This window comes from Arachis ipaensis, chromosome B08 (genome assembly GCF_000816755.2).
Source record: "Arachis ipaensis cultivar K30076 chromosome B08, Araip1.1, whole genome shotgun sequence".
Taxonomy (NCBI): Eukaryota; Viridiplantae; Streptophyta; class Magnoliopsida; order Fabales; family Fabaceae; genus Arachis; species Arachis ipaensis.
Genome location: NC_029792.2, coordinates 78,073,008 through 78,087,802, shown reverse-complemented (window position 1 = coordinate 78,087,802; position 14,795 = coordinate 78,073,008).

The following is a 14,795-nucleotide window of genomic DNA, read 5'->3' as shown; positions in this document are numbered from 1 at the left end:
AAGAACAAAAATCAAAACAAGAAAATAAAAATATTTTTGAAAGAATATTTGAATTATTCAAAAAATTTGAAGAAGAAGAAAATAAAAATAAAGGACTTTAATCAAAGTTATACTCTTGCAAAAATCAAAGACTCAACAAGAACATAAATTGAACAAAGAAAAGAAAAATATTTTTGAAAAGGTTTTTAATGATTTTCGAATATTAGAGAAGAAGAAAATAAAAAAACAAAAGACTCAAATACTCAAACCAAGAACACAAACAAAGACTCAAACAGAGAAAAGACAAATATTTTAAAAAAGAGTTTTAAAAAAGAGTTTTAAGGAAGAAGAAAACAAAAATTAAAAGACTCAAACAAAATAAAATAAAATAAAATAAATTACCTGATCTAGGGAGCAAGGCAATCCTTCAGTTTTTCCAAACTAAACAATCCCCGGCAACGGCGCCAAAAACTTGGTGCGTGTGTACGCAAAACCCACATTATTTCGTACAGCAGCAGTACCAGCAAGTGCACTGGGTCGTCCAAGAAATACCTGATCGAGTCAGGGTTGATCCTACGAAGATTGTGGCTTGAAGCAAGCTATGGTTGTTTGAGAGGTCTTAGTCAGGCAGAATCAGAAGAAGTTAACTAATAGGAATTATATGCTGGGAATAGAGTTGAGAGTTGGAGTTGCTTTGTCTTTCTGAAGTAACTCTGGTACTACTGTCTTCTTTGCTTGTGAATGATCTTCTTCTATGGCAGGCTGTAAGTGATCAAAGCCATTGCCCATGGTCATTGATCTCCTCTGCTACAGGTTGAACACGGCCATGGCCATTGGCCGTGGTTACTCAATCTGACGAAGGGTGAAGGGCATAGCAGTCCATTCTCTTGGCGATCCTACTCAAAATGTCACAGACAATGTCGAATCTTTTGGATCAAAGAACGCTGCTTCTTTGGATTCTAGCCTATACCATGGGGACCCTAATCTCCCCAGAAATCGGCTGAACTGGTGTCTCGAGAAGTCCCCAACGAAGTTGTTGATTAACTGTCTGAGAGATGTATAAACCTAGCTGTTGGCTCGTGCTTTTCTTCCAGGTACCCACACGAACCCAAGTAGATGCGGGTGTTGGGCTGAACTTTGATGAGATCCCCGTGATTAGGCTTCCTTGGGCGTTGAACTCCAGTCCTGGAACCTTTTTGGGCGTTGGACTCTAGCTTGGAATCCCTTTATGGCGCTGGATGCCAGAACTGGTCAGATGGCTGGCATTGAATGCCCGTTTTGGGCATTCTAATCTGAAGCAAGGTATGGACTATTATATATTGCTGGAAATATTTGAAAGTCAGCTTTCCATAGCCGTTGAGAAAGCTCCATTTGGAATTTTGTAGCTCCAGAAAAGCTCTTCCAAATGCAGACAGGTCAGATCTAGACAGCATCTGCATTGCTTCCTCTGTCTCTGAATCAGATTTCTACTCCAGCTCCTCAATTTCAGCCAGAAATTACCTGAAATTGTCCAAAAACATAAAAACAAAACTCATAGTAGAATCAAAAAATGTGATTTTAACAATAAAACCTATAAAAACTCAATAAAAACAAAAAAAAAACTACTAAAAACTATATGAAAATGATGTCAAAAAGCATACAAAATATCCGCTCATCACTCCTCCCCCTAATGAAATGGGGGTTTAGTTCATCATTGCTAAATCAAAACAAAAATGAAAAGAAAGTACGTAAAATTAAAGAAAGTACAAAAGAAAATGATCTCAAGGTTTCCTAATTAGGGTCCCTGCTTCCCAGCATTTCTTCTAATCACAAATTCTATCCTATTTATACACTTTCCCAATCAATCTTCAAGTCCTTTGATATGGGCATTGGCCTTAGTTGAAGAAAGTTAGGATTGACTTTTAGTGACATTGGCATAGGCATTAGCAAACTAAGTTGGTCCTAGCGTTGGTGAGCAACATTTGTGTACAAAGTGTGGCACAAACGTTGCATGCAAAAGCCCCTTTGAACGTTGCCACTAACGTTGGGCTCAACGTTGGTGGCACCAATGTTCGTCTGGTCACGCGTGCGCGTCGCCCACGCGTACGTGTCAAAGCTGGTTTTTTGCCATTTTGCGCATGTGCGTCGCTCATGCGTGCGCGAGACTTGCTATTTTCCCACTTTCACGCGTACGCGTCATTCACGCATACGTGTCGCATCAAAATTTTCCAACTCCAACTTGAGATTTTATTGAAGACGTTGGTGGTAACGTTGGTTCACCAACGTTCCCATCAACGTTGGGCACCCTTTTTGTATGCAACGTTGCCAGCAACATTGGTGAGCCACTTTCGGCCACCAACGTTGCTTTGCATGCCTGGAACTTTTTTATGGAAACATTGGTAGACCAACTTTGGCCACCAATTTTGCCTTCTTTTGCTAAGCCAACGTTTATTTGCAACGTCGGTGAGCCAACTTGGCCACCAACGTTGCTTACCCTTCTACAAGCAACGTTCATGGAAACGTTGGTAAGCCAACTAGGGCCACCAACGTTGCTTAGTCCTCTTCCTTGAGCAACGTTTGTGGTAACGTTGGTGAGCCATCTTAGCCACCAACGTTGCCTTCTTGCTTCTTCACAACGTTTGTGGCAACGTTGGTGAGCCAACTTTGGCCACCAACGTTGCCTTCTCTACTTTTTCCTTACCCTTCCTCTACTTCTCCTCACCTATCATCAATCAAACAAATGCATCAAAGCGTTGCCATAATCACACGATTTTGCATCATTCATAGCATTCAAGTAATTCTTGCATAAATCTCATGAAAATGCACATAATTAATAATGGTTGATTGAATCAAGACAAGAATACATTTCTCATCCAAAGCTTACTTATTGCTTAAGGAAATGCATGAAACCAAATGAAAACTAATCACAAAGGCTTGTGAAACTAGCCTAGATGCCTAGGCATCAAGTTGATGACTCAGCAGCTTGATGACACAGCACCTGCGCAGTGGAGGTGCTTATATGCATTGAAATTCCAAAAAATTTCATAAAAATTCTGTTTGATCCTGATAAAGCGTCGTTTTCTTCAGAGCTAAAGGCTAGGCCATTACAAGCTGCAGCTGGCAGCACTTAGGAAGCTTCTTCTGAAGTAGAAGCTTATGATCCTGATCAACCCATCATGGAGGAGGTGAATTACATAGGAGAACCCTATGGAAACACCTACAATCCTTCATGGAGGAATCATCCTAACCTTTCATAGAAGGATCAACAGAAGCTTCAGCAAGGCTTCAATAATAATCAAGGTGAAAGAAACTAGAATAGGTTCAACAACAAGCCACCATTCCAATCTTCTCAAGGGAATATGGAGACTCATAAGCAGAGCCTTTCTGACTTAGCCATTCTAGTCTCCAGCCTCTCTAAGACCACTCATAGTTTCATAACTGAGACAAGGTCCTCCATTCAAAATTTGGAGATACAAGTGGGTCAACTGAGCAAGAGGATCCTTGAGACCCCTCCTGACACTCTTCCAAGTAACACTGAAGTAAACCCAAGAGAAGAGTGCAAGGCCATCACCACTGAGGCTGAGGCCAAATCTAGAGAGACTGGAAAGGCATTGAACGCCAGTGAGGAAGATCTCACTGGGCGTTCAACGCCCAAACTGGCTAAGAGCCTGGCGTTGAACGCCAGTGAGGAAGCCCTCACTGGGCGTTCAACGCCCCAATAGACAGAGAAACTGGCATTGAATGCCAGCCAGGACATCCCTGCTGGGCATTCAACGCCCAAAATGGTAAGGGAACTGGCGTTTAACGGCAATAAAGGTATACAGCATGGGCGTTCAATGCCCAAAGGGCCATCAGAGCTGGTGTTAAACGCCAGTAAAGTCACACCCTCTGAGTGCTCAATACCTACTCAAGAAATCCCTATCCAAGAACTAAAGGAAGCCAAGGCTCATATAGAGACCATAGAGGTTCCTTTGCATGCACTTCTACAATGCATGAGTTTTGATGAACACTCAGCCTCTAATGAGGATGAAAACACTAGGGAAGAGCAAGTTTTTCGGTACCTAGGAGCTCTCATGAAGCTGAATGCCAAGCTGTTTGGTACAAAGCATTTGGAGGAAGAACCTCCACTGCTTACCAAAGAACTCAATACTTTGGTTCAGCAGAAGCTACCTCAGAAGCTTCCAGATCCCGGACGCTTCCTGATTCCTTGCACCATAGGCACCATGACCTTTGAGAATTCTCTGTGTGACCTAGGGTCAACCATAAACCTCATGCCATTCTCTGTAATAGAGAAGTTGGGAATCTTTGAGCTACAAGCTGCAAACATCTCACTAGAGATGGCATACAAGTCAATGAAGAAGCCATATGGCTTAGTAGAGGATGTCATGGTAAAAGTTGAAGACCACTACATCCCTGCAAACTTCATAGTCTTGGACATTGGAGAGGATGAGGATGATTCTATCATTCTCAGAAAACCTTTCCTAGCTACTGCAAATGCCATGATTAATGTGCAAAAGGAAAAATGGTTTTCCAACTAGGAGAGGACTACATCTTGTTCAAGATGTCCAATCCCAATTCTCCCTTTGATAAGCAAGAGACAATGGTGTAACACTTAGTGTTCCAACCATCTCTATTAGTGAAGAGCTTTACTAGGAAGAAAGTACCTAAGGGCTGGAGGAACAAGAAAGTCTCCACTGAAGGCCTCTCACCTGGCATGAGAGTTATCTTCACCAAGAATCCAGTCATATCACATACAGTGAGTCGTGTCCTATCTCTAGAGCATGTGGAGCTCATTCATGAGAAGACAGGAAGAAAGTTCACTGTAAAGGGCAAAATTATGAGCCCATACTCACCACCGTAAGGGGCTAAGCGTCAAGCTAATAACGTTAAAAACGAGCTTGTTGGGAGGCAACCCAACCTTAATTAATTATTTTTATTTTTATTTTTATTTTCAATAATTTTGTTTGTCTTTTATTTATTTTTTTTAGGTTCATGATCATGTGCTGCAGTGAGAACAGAGACAGAAATTTTCAGCAGTGAAAATAGAACACTCTGGATGGAGTGTTGTTAGAGTTGAATGCCAGCCATAGAGCAGACCCTGGGCATTCAACGCCAGTGCAGAAGGTAGGGAAACTAAATTTCCTAGCCTCTTAGGACCAGTGGGTCCCACAGCATCTTTACCTACCCCACTTCTTCCTTCTTTTACACTTCCCCATACATCAATCCCTCCTATTTCCCCACCCATGACCGAACCAACCATAGCCCACTCCAAAGCCCCCTTTGGCCGAATCACTTTACCCCTCCATCTTCCTCTATTTTCTTCTTCTTCTACTCCATTCTTCCTTTTTCTTTAGTTTTGCTCGAGGACGAGCAAGGCTTTTAAGTTTGGTATGGGAAAAGCATTGCTTTTTGCTTTCAATTACCACTTATGGCACCCAAGGTTGGAGAATCCTCTAGAAAGTGGAAAGGAAAGGCAGTAGTCGCCACCTCTGAATCTTGGGAGATGAAGTTGTCATAGAAGGAGATATCTCCATTGAGGAAGACAAGCCCATCACTAAGAAAGGGTTCACCCAGTTAAAGTGTCTGTAGCATTTATGTATCCGGCGGTAATACTGGAAAACAAAGTGCTTAGGGTCATGGCCAAGACTCTAAAAGCTGTCTTCAAGAAACAAAAAGAACTGAACTAGGAGAGTCAATAATATCATCTGATTCTAAGTTCTTAAGGAGACCAACATTTCTGAGTTTCAATGGATAATGAGATGCCAAAACCATTCAGAAGCAAAAAGCTACTAAGTCCCGCTCATCTAATCGAAACTGAGCTTCATTGGAAACTGTGAGATTTATTATATCTTACTCTTTTTTTTATCCTACTGTGTTTTTTGTTGCTTGGGAACAAGCAACAGTTTAAGTTTGATGTTGTGATGAGCAGATATTTTATACGCTTTTTGGCATCATTTTTAAATAGTTTTTAGCATGTTTTGTTTAATTTTTATTAAGTTTTAATATATTTTAATGTAAAATTCACAATTTTGGATTCTACTTTGAGTTTGTGTATTTTTGTGCAATTTTAGGTCATTTCTGGCTGAAATTGAGGAGCTGGAGCAAAAGTCTGATTCAGAGACAGAGAAAGCACAAAAGATGCTATCTAGATCTGACCTCCTTGCATGCGGAAGAGCTTTTCTGGAAATGGAGCGTTCTCAACGGCTATGGAAAGCTGACTTCCAGATCTTTCAAGCAATTTATAATAGTTCGTACTTTGCTTCAGAGTAGAAGGTCCAAAACTGGCGTCCAACGCCAGCCTCCTACCCCAGTCTCGGCGTCCAGCACCCAAAGGAGGAGATCATCGTCCAAATGCCCAAAGAGGACCCCCTAGCTAGCGTTCAATGCCCTAGAGGCCTCATAGTGTAATGACCCAACTCCCAGCATGTCATGATCATATTAGAAGCTGAACGTTACCAACTTGTTTCCCCAACTTAAGTTGTATTTAATAAATATAAGCCTATTCATTGTTAACACCTCGCGAGTTTTCGAGTAAATTTTGTTAAAAAACAAAAATAGTAGTTTAGAGTCGCATGCATGTAATATATAAGAAAACATAAGCGTATGCAATCATAGAATAGTAGAAGGCAATATATAAAACATCACATTATGATACACATCATGATACAAGAGTAGCTCAGTTAAACAAGTACAGGATTAAGATACAGCATCTCTCAGTTAGTGCCTCATATAAGATATACATGTATGTACATAAGACGTCCCGGGGCTGGGCCTGTCCAAAAGCCCCTAAGCTAGCACCCAGGCTAGCGTAACTCTATGACATGCCTATTTCCCTCTGAGCATGCTAGCAAAAGCAAGGGAAACACTCTAATGTACTAGAGTTAGAATGGACTCCTCAAAAAGTCTCCTCGTTTTCGATCCAAAAGCTGCTCATAGAAAACCATTAGGCAGGTGATGATGCCTGTTTGCTGGTGCCTCATCTGGATTATCACTGCCATAAGAGATATCTACGATCTCGGGGGTCCGCCTCAGGTTGCATCCAAGAAAGAGGAAAGTCAGAGGGTATATCGGGATCGAAGAATGGTGTACTAATTGGATGCTGAAAAGGTCTACCATGTACTACATAATTACGTACACGAGGTGCCCCACAATAGATGTAATACTCGCAGCCGCGCACTAGGTCGTTGTGGATGTATGGATGATTAATCTCGTAGGGCAGGACTCCCGTGTCCATCTGAAGAGGTGTAAGGGGTAAGAACTAGGGAGTTCTTAGTAAGGTCGGGGTTTATAGTTAAGTCCATTTATAATGTCCGTTTGCAAGTTTCTAATTCCTTTGAAAATTGATGGTTTAACAATCAAAAATTGAAAACTTTTTTAAGAGAAATCAGTTAATTAACTAGAAATCCAAACTCCTTTTCTAGATATAAGAATCTTAAAAGTTTCCAAATGGTATGAATAACCAACTTGTCCCAAGAATAGGTTTGATTATGTCTATGCTATAATAGTTTGATTTTCATACTTTACTAGACCATAAACATAAAAGAAGTTACCTACGCGGTATAAATAATCATCCTATTCCAAGCATAGGTTCATTAAGTCTATGCTGAATCGGTCAGATACTTTATACAGAGCTAGACCTAAAAAAAACCAGCCACGGCCTTAGGCCAAAACAACTCAATCAACATCCAATCATCACAGTCCAAACAATCAATTACAGACACAAGTAATGAGGTTCAAACACAATCAAGTGCAATTACATCAAGTATAAGAGTTAGCAATTAAACAGAATTATTCACATAGTCAAACCAATTACAATATACACAAACAAGTATGATGCATGTCTGGTCTTACTAAAGGTAATGAGCTCATTTGTCGCCCTCCAAGTCAGATAAGGCCTTCCCATAACTTAATCCCAGATTAAGTACCGCATACCCTCTACTAAGTTCTCTCGACTTCCAGGGCTGGTATTTGCTCAAATCTCAATATACTGCAGGTATGCGAGTCAGGCCTCTACCAAGCATTCAGCTCGTAGGGCTGGGACTTCTCTACCGCAGCTTGTCTGGGAAGCAATAGCACAATACGGGCGTCCCCGCACAATTTTCCCAAGCTTTGCCCGAAGGCTCATATTTCACATATAACCATACTTTCCATCAATTAGCAATCATCTTCATCATCTTTCCACAATCATAAATCAAGCATCACAACATCATAGTGAGCTCATTTCACAATTCTCTGCTTACTCTGTAAAGTCAAGTACACTGTTATATAACTTTTAACTCCTTTTCTTTCTAACATGTATGAAAGTTTCTGAATCCTTTTTTATTACTTTACATACCTCAATACCTTCTCTTATACCTTTACTTAGGTGTTTAATAAAGAAAATTAAGGAATTCTAGACTCAAAACTACCTTTCTGAGACTTTTAGGAAAAACTGTCTTTCTATCAATATTTTATTATTATTAATAAAATCTTTCGACCCCCTGAACTTTTTAGAAATTGCATTTTGACCCCCTTTAACTTTTAATATTTGCACTTTGGCCTCTCAACTTTTCATTAATTAACTTTTAATCCCAAACTTTTCAATAATTATATTTTGACCCCAAAACTTCCAAAACCGAATGTTTCTAATCCTTCCAATAACCAAAAATATTTTTCCAAAAGTTCATCAGATTTCCACTTGATTTTCAGCTAGTTTTTCAATCATTTCGGTAACCAATTTTTACCTGATTTTTACCAAACCAAAGAGCAACTTTTCAGCCATCAAATACACATTAAAAACACATCAAATATCTTGAATTTCATGGCTGGAAAGCCATGTTTTCCTGCAGCAACAACATCAACTTCAGAACCATCAAAAACTTGATTTTCAAGCATTAAACAACAAGATCTCATTATGAAACCATCACACAAACACTCAAAATCAAGCCTCAAGCAACAAGATCTGATTTATCACTTCAAGAAAACAACCAATCATTGATTAATTTACCAAACCTTACCTCCTTTGCAGCTGCCAAGATTTCGACCAACAACAAGCTTCAAAAAGCACTTTTACGCCTGATTTAATATCAAAAACAACTTTAGAACCATATGAAACATGAAGGCTGAAGCTTCATGATGATGAAAAGAAGATTTTCCTCAGCTCAAGGCAGCTAGAAATCATGCTTTCTTAGAGCCTATGGTTATTGAACAAGATATCCTGAGAGAAAACATGAAAAAAACATCATCAGCTTCAGTTTCCACCATGGCTGAAACTTCAAAGAGGAGGAGTGATGACAAGTAATCTTATGCTAGTTTCACAGGCATTTTTCACTTCTTTCATTAGGTTTTATGCACTTTCTTGAGCAATAAGTAATTAGATTGGAGTTTCATGCATTTCCTAGAACAATTAAACATGGTTGTTTATGTGCTTTCTCATAAGGTTTTATGCTAATTTTGCTTGATGTTATGAATGATGCAAATAACTTGTAATTATAGCCAACTTTGATGCAATTGTTGATTGATTTTAGGTGTAGAAAGAAGCAAGAAAGAAGAAGAAGAAGCAAAGCGATGTAGTGTTGGAAGAGAAGGGATAGGCAACGTTGGTGGCTAAGTTGATCCACCAACGTTGCAGGCAACATTTTTAGAAAGGAAAATTGGGTGTCAACATTAAGGGCAACGTTGGTGATCCAACGTTGCCTCAAATGTGGGGGAAAAGAAGTGAAAAATTCTGCTGGTGCCGGCGTTGGAGGGAACGTTGGTGAGCCAACGTTACCTCCAACGTCTTCGATGGTTTTCAAAAGCTGGAGCTAGAAAAATTTTGGGCGACGCATATGCGTCAATGATGCGTATGCGTGAAATATGTAAAGCATGCACACGTGTAGGATGGTAAAATTCACCATCGATGCGTACGCATTGGTCACGCGTACGCGTGACAATATGAACGTTGGAGGTCCAACGCTACCTCAAAAACGTTGCCTCCAACGTCCGAGACGAGCAACCCAAAATTTGATTTGGAAAATTTGCAATCCACGTGTACGCATTGGCCACGCGTACACGTGGATGCATATTTTGGCCAGAAATGCCAACGCGTGAGCAATGCATACGCGCAAAATGCTGTTTTGACGCATAGGTGTAAGCAACGCGCACGCGTGGGTGGAAAAACGTTGGTGCTCCAACGTTGAGTAAAACGTTGGCACCAATGCTTATTCCCTTGGAAAGCCTCTCTCAAAGCCAACGTTTGACTCAACATTTTCTTGCTAACGTTGAGGCCAACGTGAACACCAGCAATAATAAAATTCAGCACCCTTGCATGATAAAAAATGTGAAATGCCAATTGCCCCTCTTCAACATCACTAAGACCCATTCTTGCTTGTTTCGATAAGACCCAATCTAAGGACTTGAGGACCAATTTGAAAAGTGTATAAATCGAAGAAAATTTGATTTAGAAGAAGGCTAGTGAGGAGGAAGATTGGAGAATAGAGAGTTAGTAACAGATCTGAATTTTTGCAATTTCCCTTTTTGTATCCTCCTCTGCATTTCTTTCTGAACTTTCTAATTTCTGGTTTTTACTTGATCTATGATGATCTAAACCCCAAAATTCATTAGAGGGAGGAGCTCTATTGTAATTCCAATGAATCAATAAAATTCTTCTTCTTCTCAATTCAATTGTGTAGCGATTGGGTATCTTCTGTTTTGATTTTGAATTATTCACTCCAGAAGGGGCTTTAATTCAGTGAATGCTTGTGAGAGCCTCGGAAGGGGAATCACTTGCATTAGAAATGGAGCTCTATCCTTCACTACTCTCTTGATCAACACTATTCGGGAGGAATTGAGATCCTGAGAGTTAGTGTGGCTTATGGATGACAGATATGCAATTAACCTCTTCTCATGAGAATTAGATCAAGGAATTGGCAAGATTGATTGTGACTAGAGAGGTTGGATTACCAAGGAATTGGGATCCAACCAATTTCAATCCGCCATAAATCTACTCAAATGATTGAAAAAGGAGTTGAGACAAATTTGATTCATAAAGGATCTCCAATCCATGATAAATCACTTTCTTTGAATTTCTTCACCTTAGAGTTTCCTGATTTCACTGCAATTTCATTTTCCATTTCTATTTTGATTCCCAGCACCCAGATCCCTTTATTATTCATGCAATTTAAGTTTCCTGGCTATTTAGATTCTGCAATTTGAATTTCTTGCACTTTAAGATTAAGTTATTTACCTTTCTTGTAATTTAAGTTTCAGCTCTTTTAATTTCTTGCACTTTAAGTTTCAGCCATTTAAGCTTCCTGTAATTTACTCTTCAGTTAATTTACATTCTGCAGCTTAGACTCCTAGTAATTTACATTCTGTCAATCAATTTCACTCAAATTATCAACTGTTTGCTTAACTAAATTCATCACCCAACTAAAATTGCTCAATCCATCAATCCCTGTGGGATCGACCTCACTTTTGTGAGTTTTACTACTTGATGCGACCCGGTACACTTGCCGGTTAGTTTGTGTGGAATCGATTTTTCCCCCATCAAGTTTTTGGCGCCGTTGTCGGGTATTGATTTAGATTGACAATGATTAAGTAGGTGATAATCTAGATTAAGCATTTTTTTCTTTGTTTTTGCTAAGCATATTAACTGTTTGTGATTTTGTTTCTGCTAACTTTAACTTCACTCTAGCAATAGAGTGCTTTGTTTCTATTTCTAGTTTATTTGTGTTGTATGCCAGGAGGAAGAAGAGGTGCATCCACCTCTTTTGATTCTGAGCCAGAGAGAACATTCTTGAGATTGATAAGAGAAGCAAGAGGAAATGGAGTTATTGGAAAAGAAAAATCAGAAGAGGAAGACCAAGAAATGGAGGGTAACCTCCCTAATCCACCAGAAGAGGTGGCCAACAACAATAGCCAACCTCCAAGGAGAGTTCTAGCATCATACACCTTCCCCAATCCAAGAAACTATGGGAGCAGTATGTTCACTCCTAATGTTCATGCAAATAAATTTGAGTTGAGGCCTCAACTTATCACTTTGGTGCAAAACAATTGTTTCTATGGAGGAGGTCCCCTTGAAGATCCGAACCAACACCTATCTGTCTTCTTGAGGATATGTGAAACTGTCAAGACAAATGGTGTGCATCCAGATATCTACAAGTTGCTGTGTTTCCATTCTCTTTGAGGGATAAGGCATCTCAATGGTTGGAGACATTCCCCAAAGAAAGCATCAACACTTGGGATGATTTAGTGAACAAATTCCTATCTATGTTTTGCCCACCTCAGAGGATCATAAAATTGAAGACAGAAGTGCAAACATTCACTCAAATGGATGGAGAATCACTTTTTGAGGCATAGGAGAGATACAAAGCTTTGATTAGGAAATGTCCACCTGAGATGTTTAGTAAATGGGACAGACTTCAGAATTTCTATGAGGGGTTGACTCTAAAGGCTCAAGAGTCCCTGGATTACTCGATAGGAGGTTCATTATAACTAATGAAGACAGCTGAAGAAGCCCAGAATCTCATAGACATTGTGACCAATAATCAATACTTCTATGCTCATGAAAGGCAACGCCAACCGGCTCCAAAGAAAGGTGTATTAGAACTTGAAGGAGTGGACACTATCTTGGCACAGAACAAGTTGATGCACCAGCAAATTCAACAACAAATGGAGATGATGGCAAAGAGAATTGATGGACTTCAAATGGCTGCAGTAAACACAGTAAGCCAACCTTCAAATGGATGGAGCCAAAGTCAAGAAGCTTTTGAGAAAAACAACTATGAGTAGCAACCAGAACAAGTCCAATACATGCATAACACCTCAAGATCTTCTCTGAATGAATTCTATGGAGATACATACAATCCATCATGGAGGAATCATCCCAACTTGAGGTGGGGTGATAATCAGAATTCATGGTAAAAAAATCACTATTCCAACAACTTCCGCAACACAAACAACCAAAATTATTCATCCAATAACACTAACCAATACAAAAAACCACAAAACTCATATCAGTAACCCAATAACAACTCAAAAATTCACCAAAATAACTTCTCTACACCACCTTTCAACTCCCAGAATAACCACATCAACAACCCAAATAACTTCCAGCAACAACCATCATATTCTAACATACCATCCATCGACCATCAGGAAACCAGGATCTCAACTCTTGAAGCAACATTACAAGCACTTGCTCAGACGACACAAAGTCTAGCCAAAGAGAAAGAAAGTCTAATCAAAGGACAAGAGCGACAAGAGGCCACCATGAGAAATCTTGAAAGACAAGTAGGGCAATTCGCCAGACAAGCTAAAAGACAAACCAATGTTTTCCTAAGTGATACCTGGTGCACGAAATTACAATCACACTTTTGTAACTCCGCACAACTAACCAGCAAGTGCACTGAGTCGTCCAAGTAATACCTTACGTGAGTAAGGGTCGATCCCACGGAGATTGTCGGCTTGAAGCAAGCTATGGTTATCTTGTAACTCTTAGTCAGGATATCAATAATTCTCAGATTTAATTGTAAAAAGTAAAAGAACATGAAATAAATACTTGTTATGCAGTAATGAAGAACAGGTTGAGGCTTTGGAGATGCTTTGTCTTCTGAATCTCTGCTTTCCTACTATCTTCTTCTTCATGCACGCAAGGCTCCTTCCATGGCAAGCTTTATGTTGGGCATCACTGTTGTCAATGGCTACTTCCCATTCTCTCAGTGAAAACGTTCCAAATGCGCTGTCACCGCACGACTAATCATCTGTCGGTTCTCGATCATGCTGGAATAGGATCCATTGATCCTTTTGCGTCTGTCACACGCCCAACAATCGCGAGTTTGAAGCTCGTCACAGCCATCCCTTCCCAGATCCTACTCAGAATACCACAGACAAGGTTTAGACGTTTTGGATCTCAGGAATGGCCGCCAATAATTCTAGCTTATACCACGAAGGTTCCAATCTTAGAATAGAAACCCAAGAGATACACATTCAAGCTTGATTGCATGTAGAACGGAAGTGGTTGTCAGGCACGCGTTCATAGGTGAGAATGATGATGATTGTCACGGATCATCACATTCATCAGGTTGAAGTGCGAATGAATATCTTAGAATAGAAGCAAGCGTGATAGAATGGAAAACAGTAGTAATTGCATTAATTCATGAAGAACAGCAGAGCTCCTCACCCCCAACAATGGGGTTTAGAGACTCATGCCGTAGAGAATACAATATGAAACGTGTAAAGTGTCATGAGGTACAAGATGAATCACTAAAAGTAGTTTTTATAGTAAACTGGTGACCTAGGGTTACAGAAAATGAGTAAGCTAGGGTGTTTAGTGTAAAAATCCACTTCCGGGGCCCACTTGGTGTGTGCTTGGGCTGAGCATTGAAGGTTTCATGTGTAGAGACCTTTCTTGGAGTTAAACGCCATCTTTTGTGCCAGTTTGGGTGTTTAACTCCAGTTTTTATGCCAGTTCCAGTGTTAAACGCCAGAATTCTTGAGCTGACTTAGAACGCCTGTTTGGGCCATCAAATCTCGAGCAAAGTATAGACTATTATATATTGATGGAAAGCCCAGGATGTCTACTTTCCAACTCAATTGAGAGCGCGCCAATTGGGCTTCTGTAGCTCCAGAAAATTTACTTTGAGTGCAGGGAGGTCAGAATCCAATAGCATCTGCAGTCCTTGTTTAGCCTCTGAATTTGATTTTTGCTCAGGTCCCTCAATTTCAGCCAGAAAATACCTGAAATCATAGAAAAACACACAAACTCATAGTAAAGACCAGAAAAGTAAATTTTAAATAAAAAATAATAAAAATATAATAAAAAATAATTAAAATATACTAAAAATATACTAAAAACAATGCCAAAAAGCGTATAA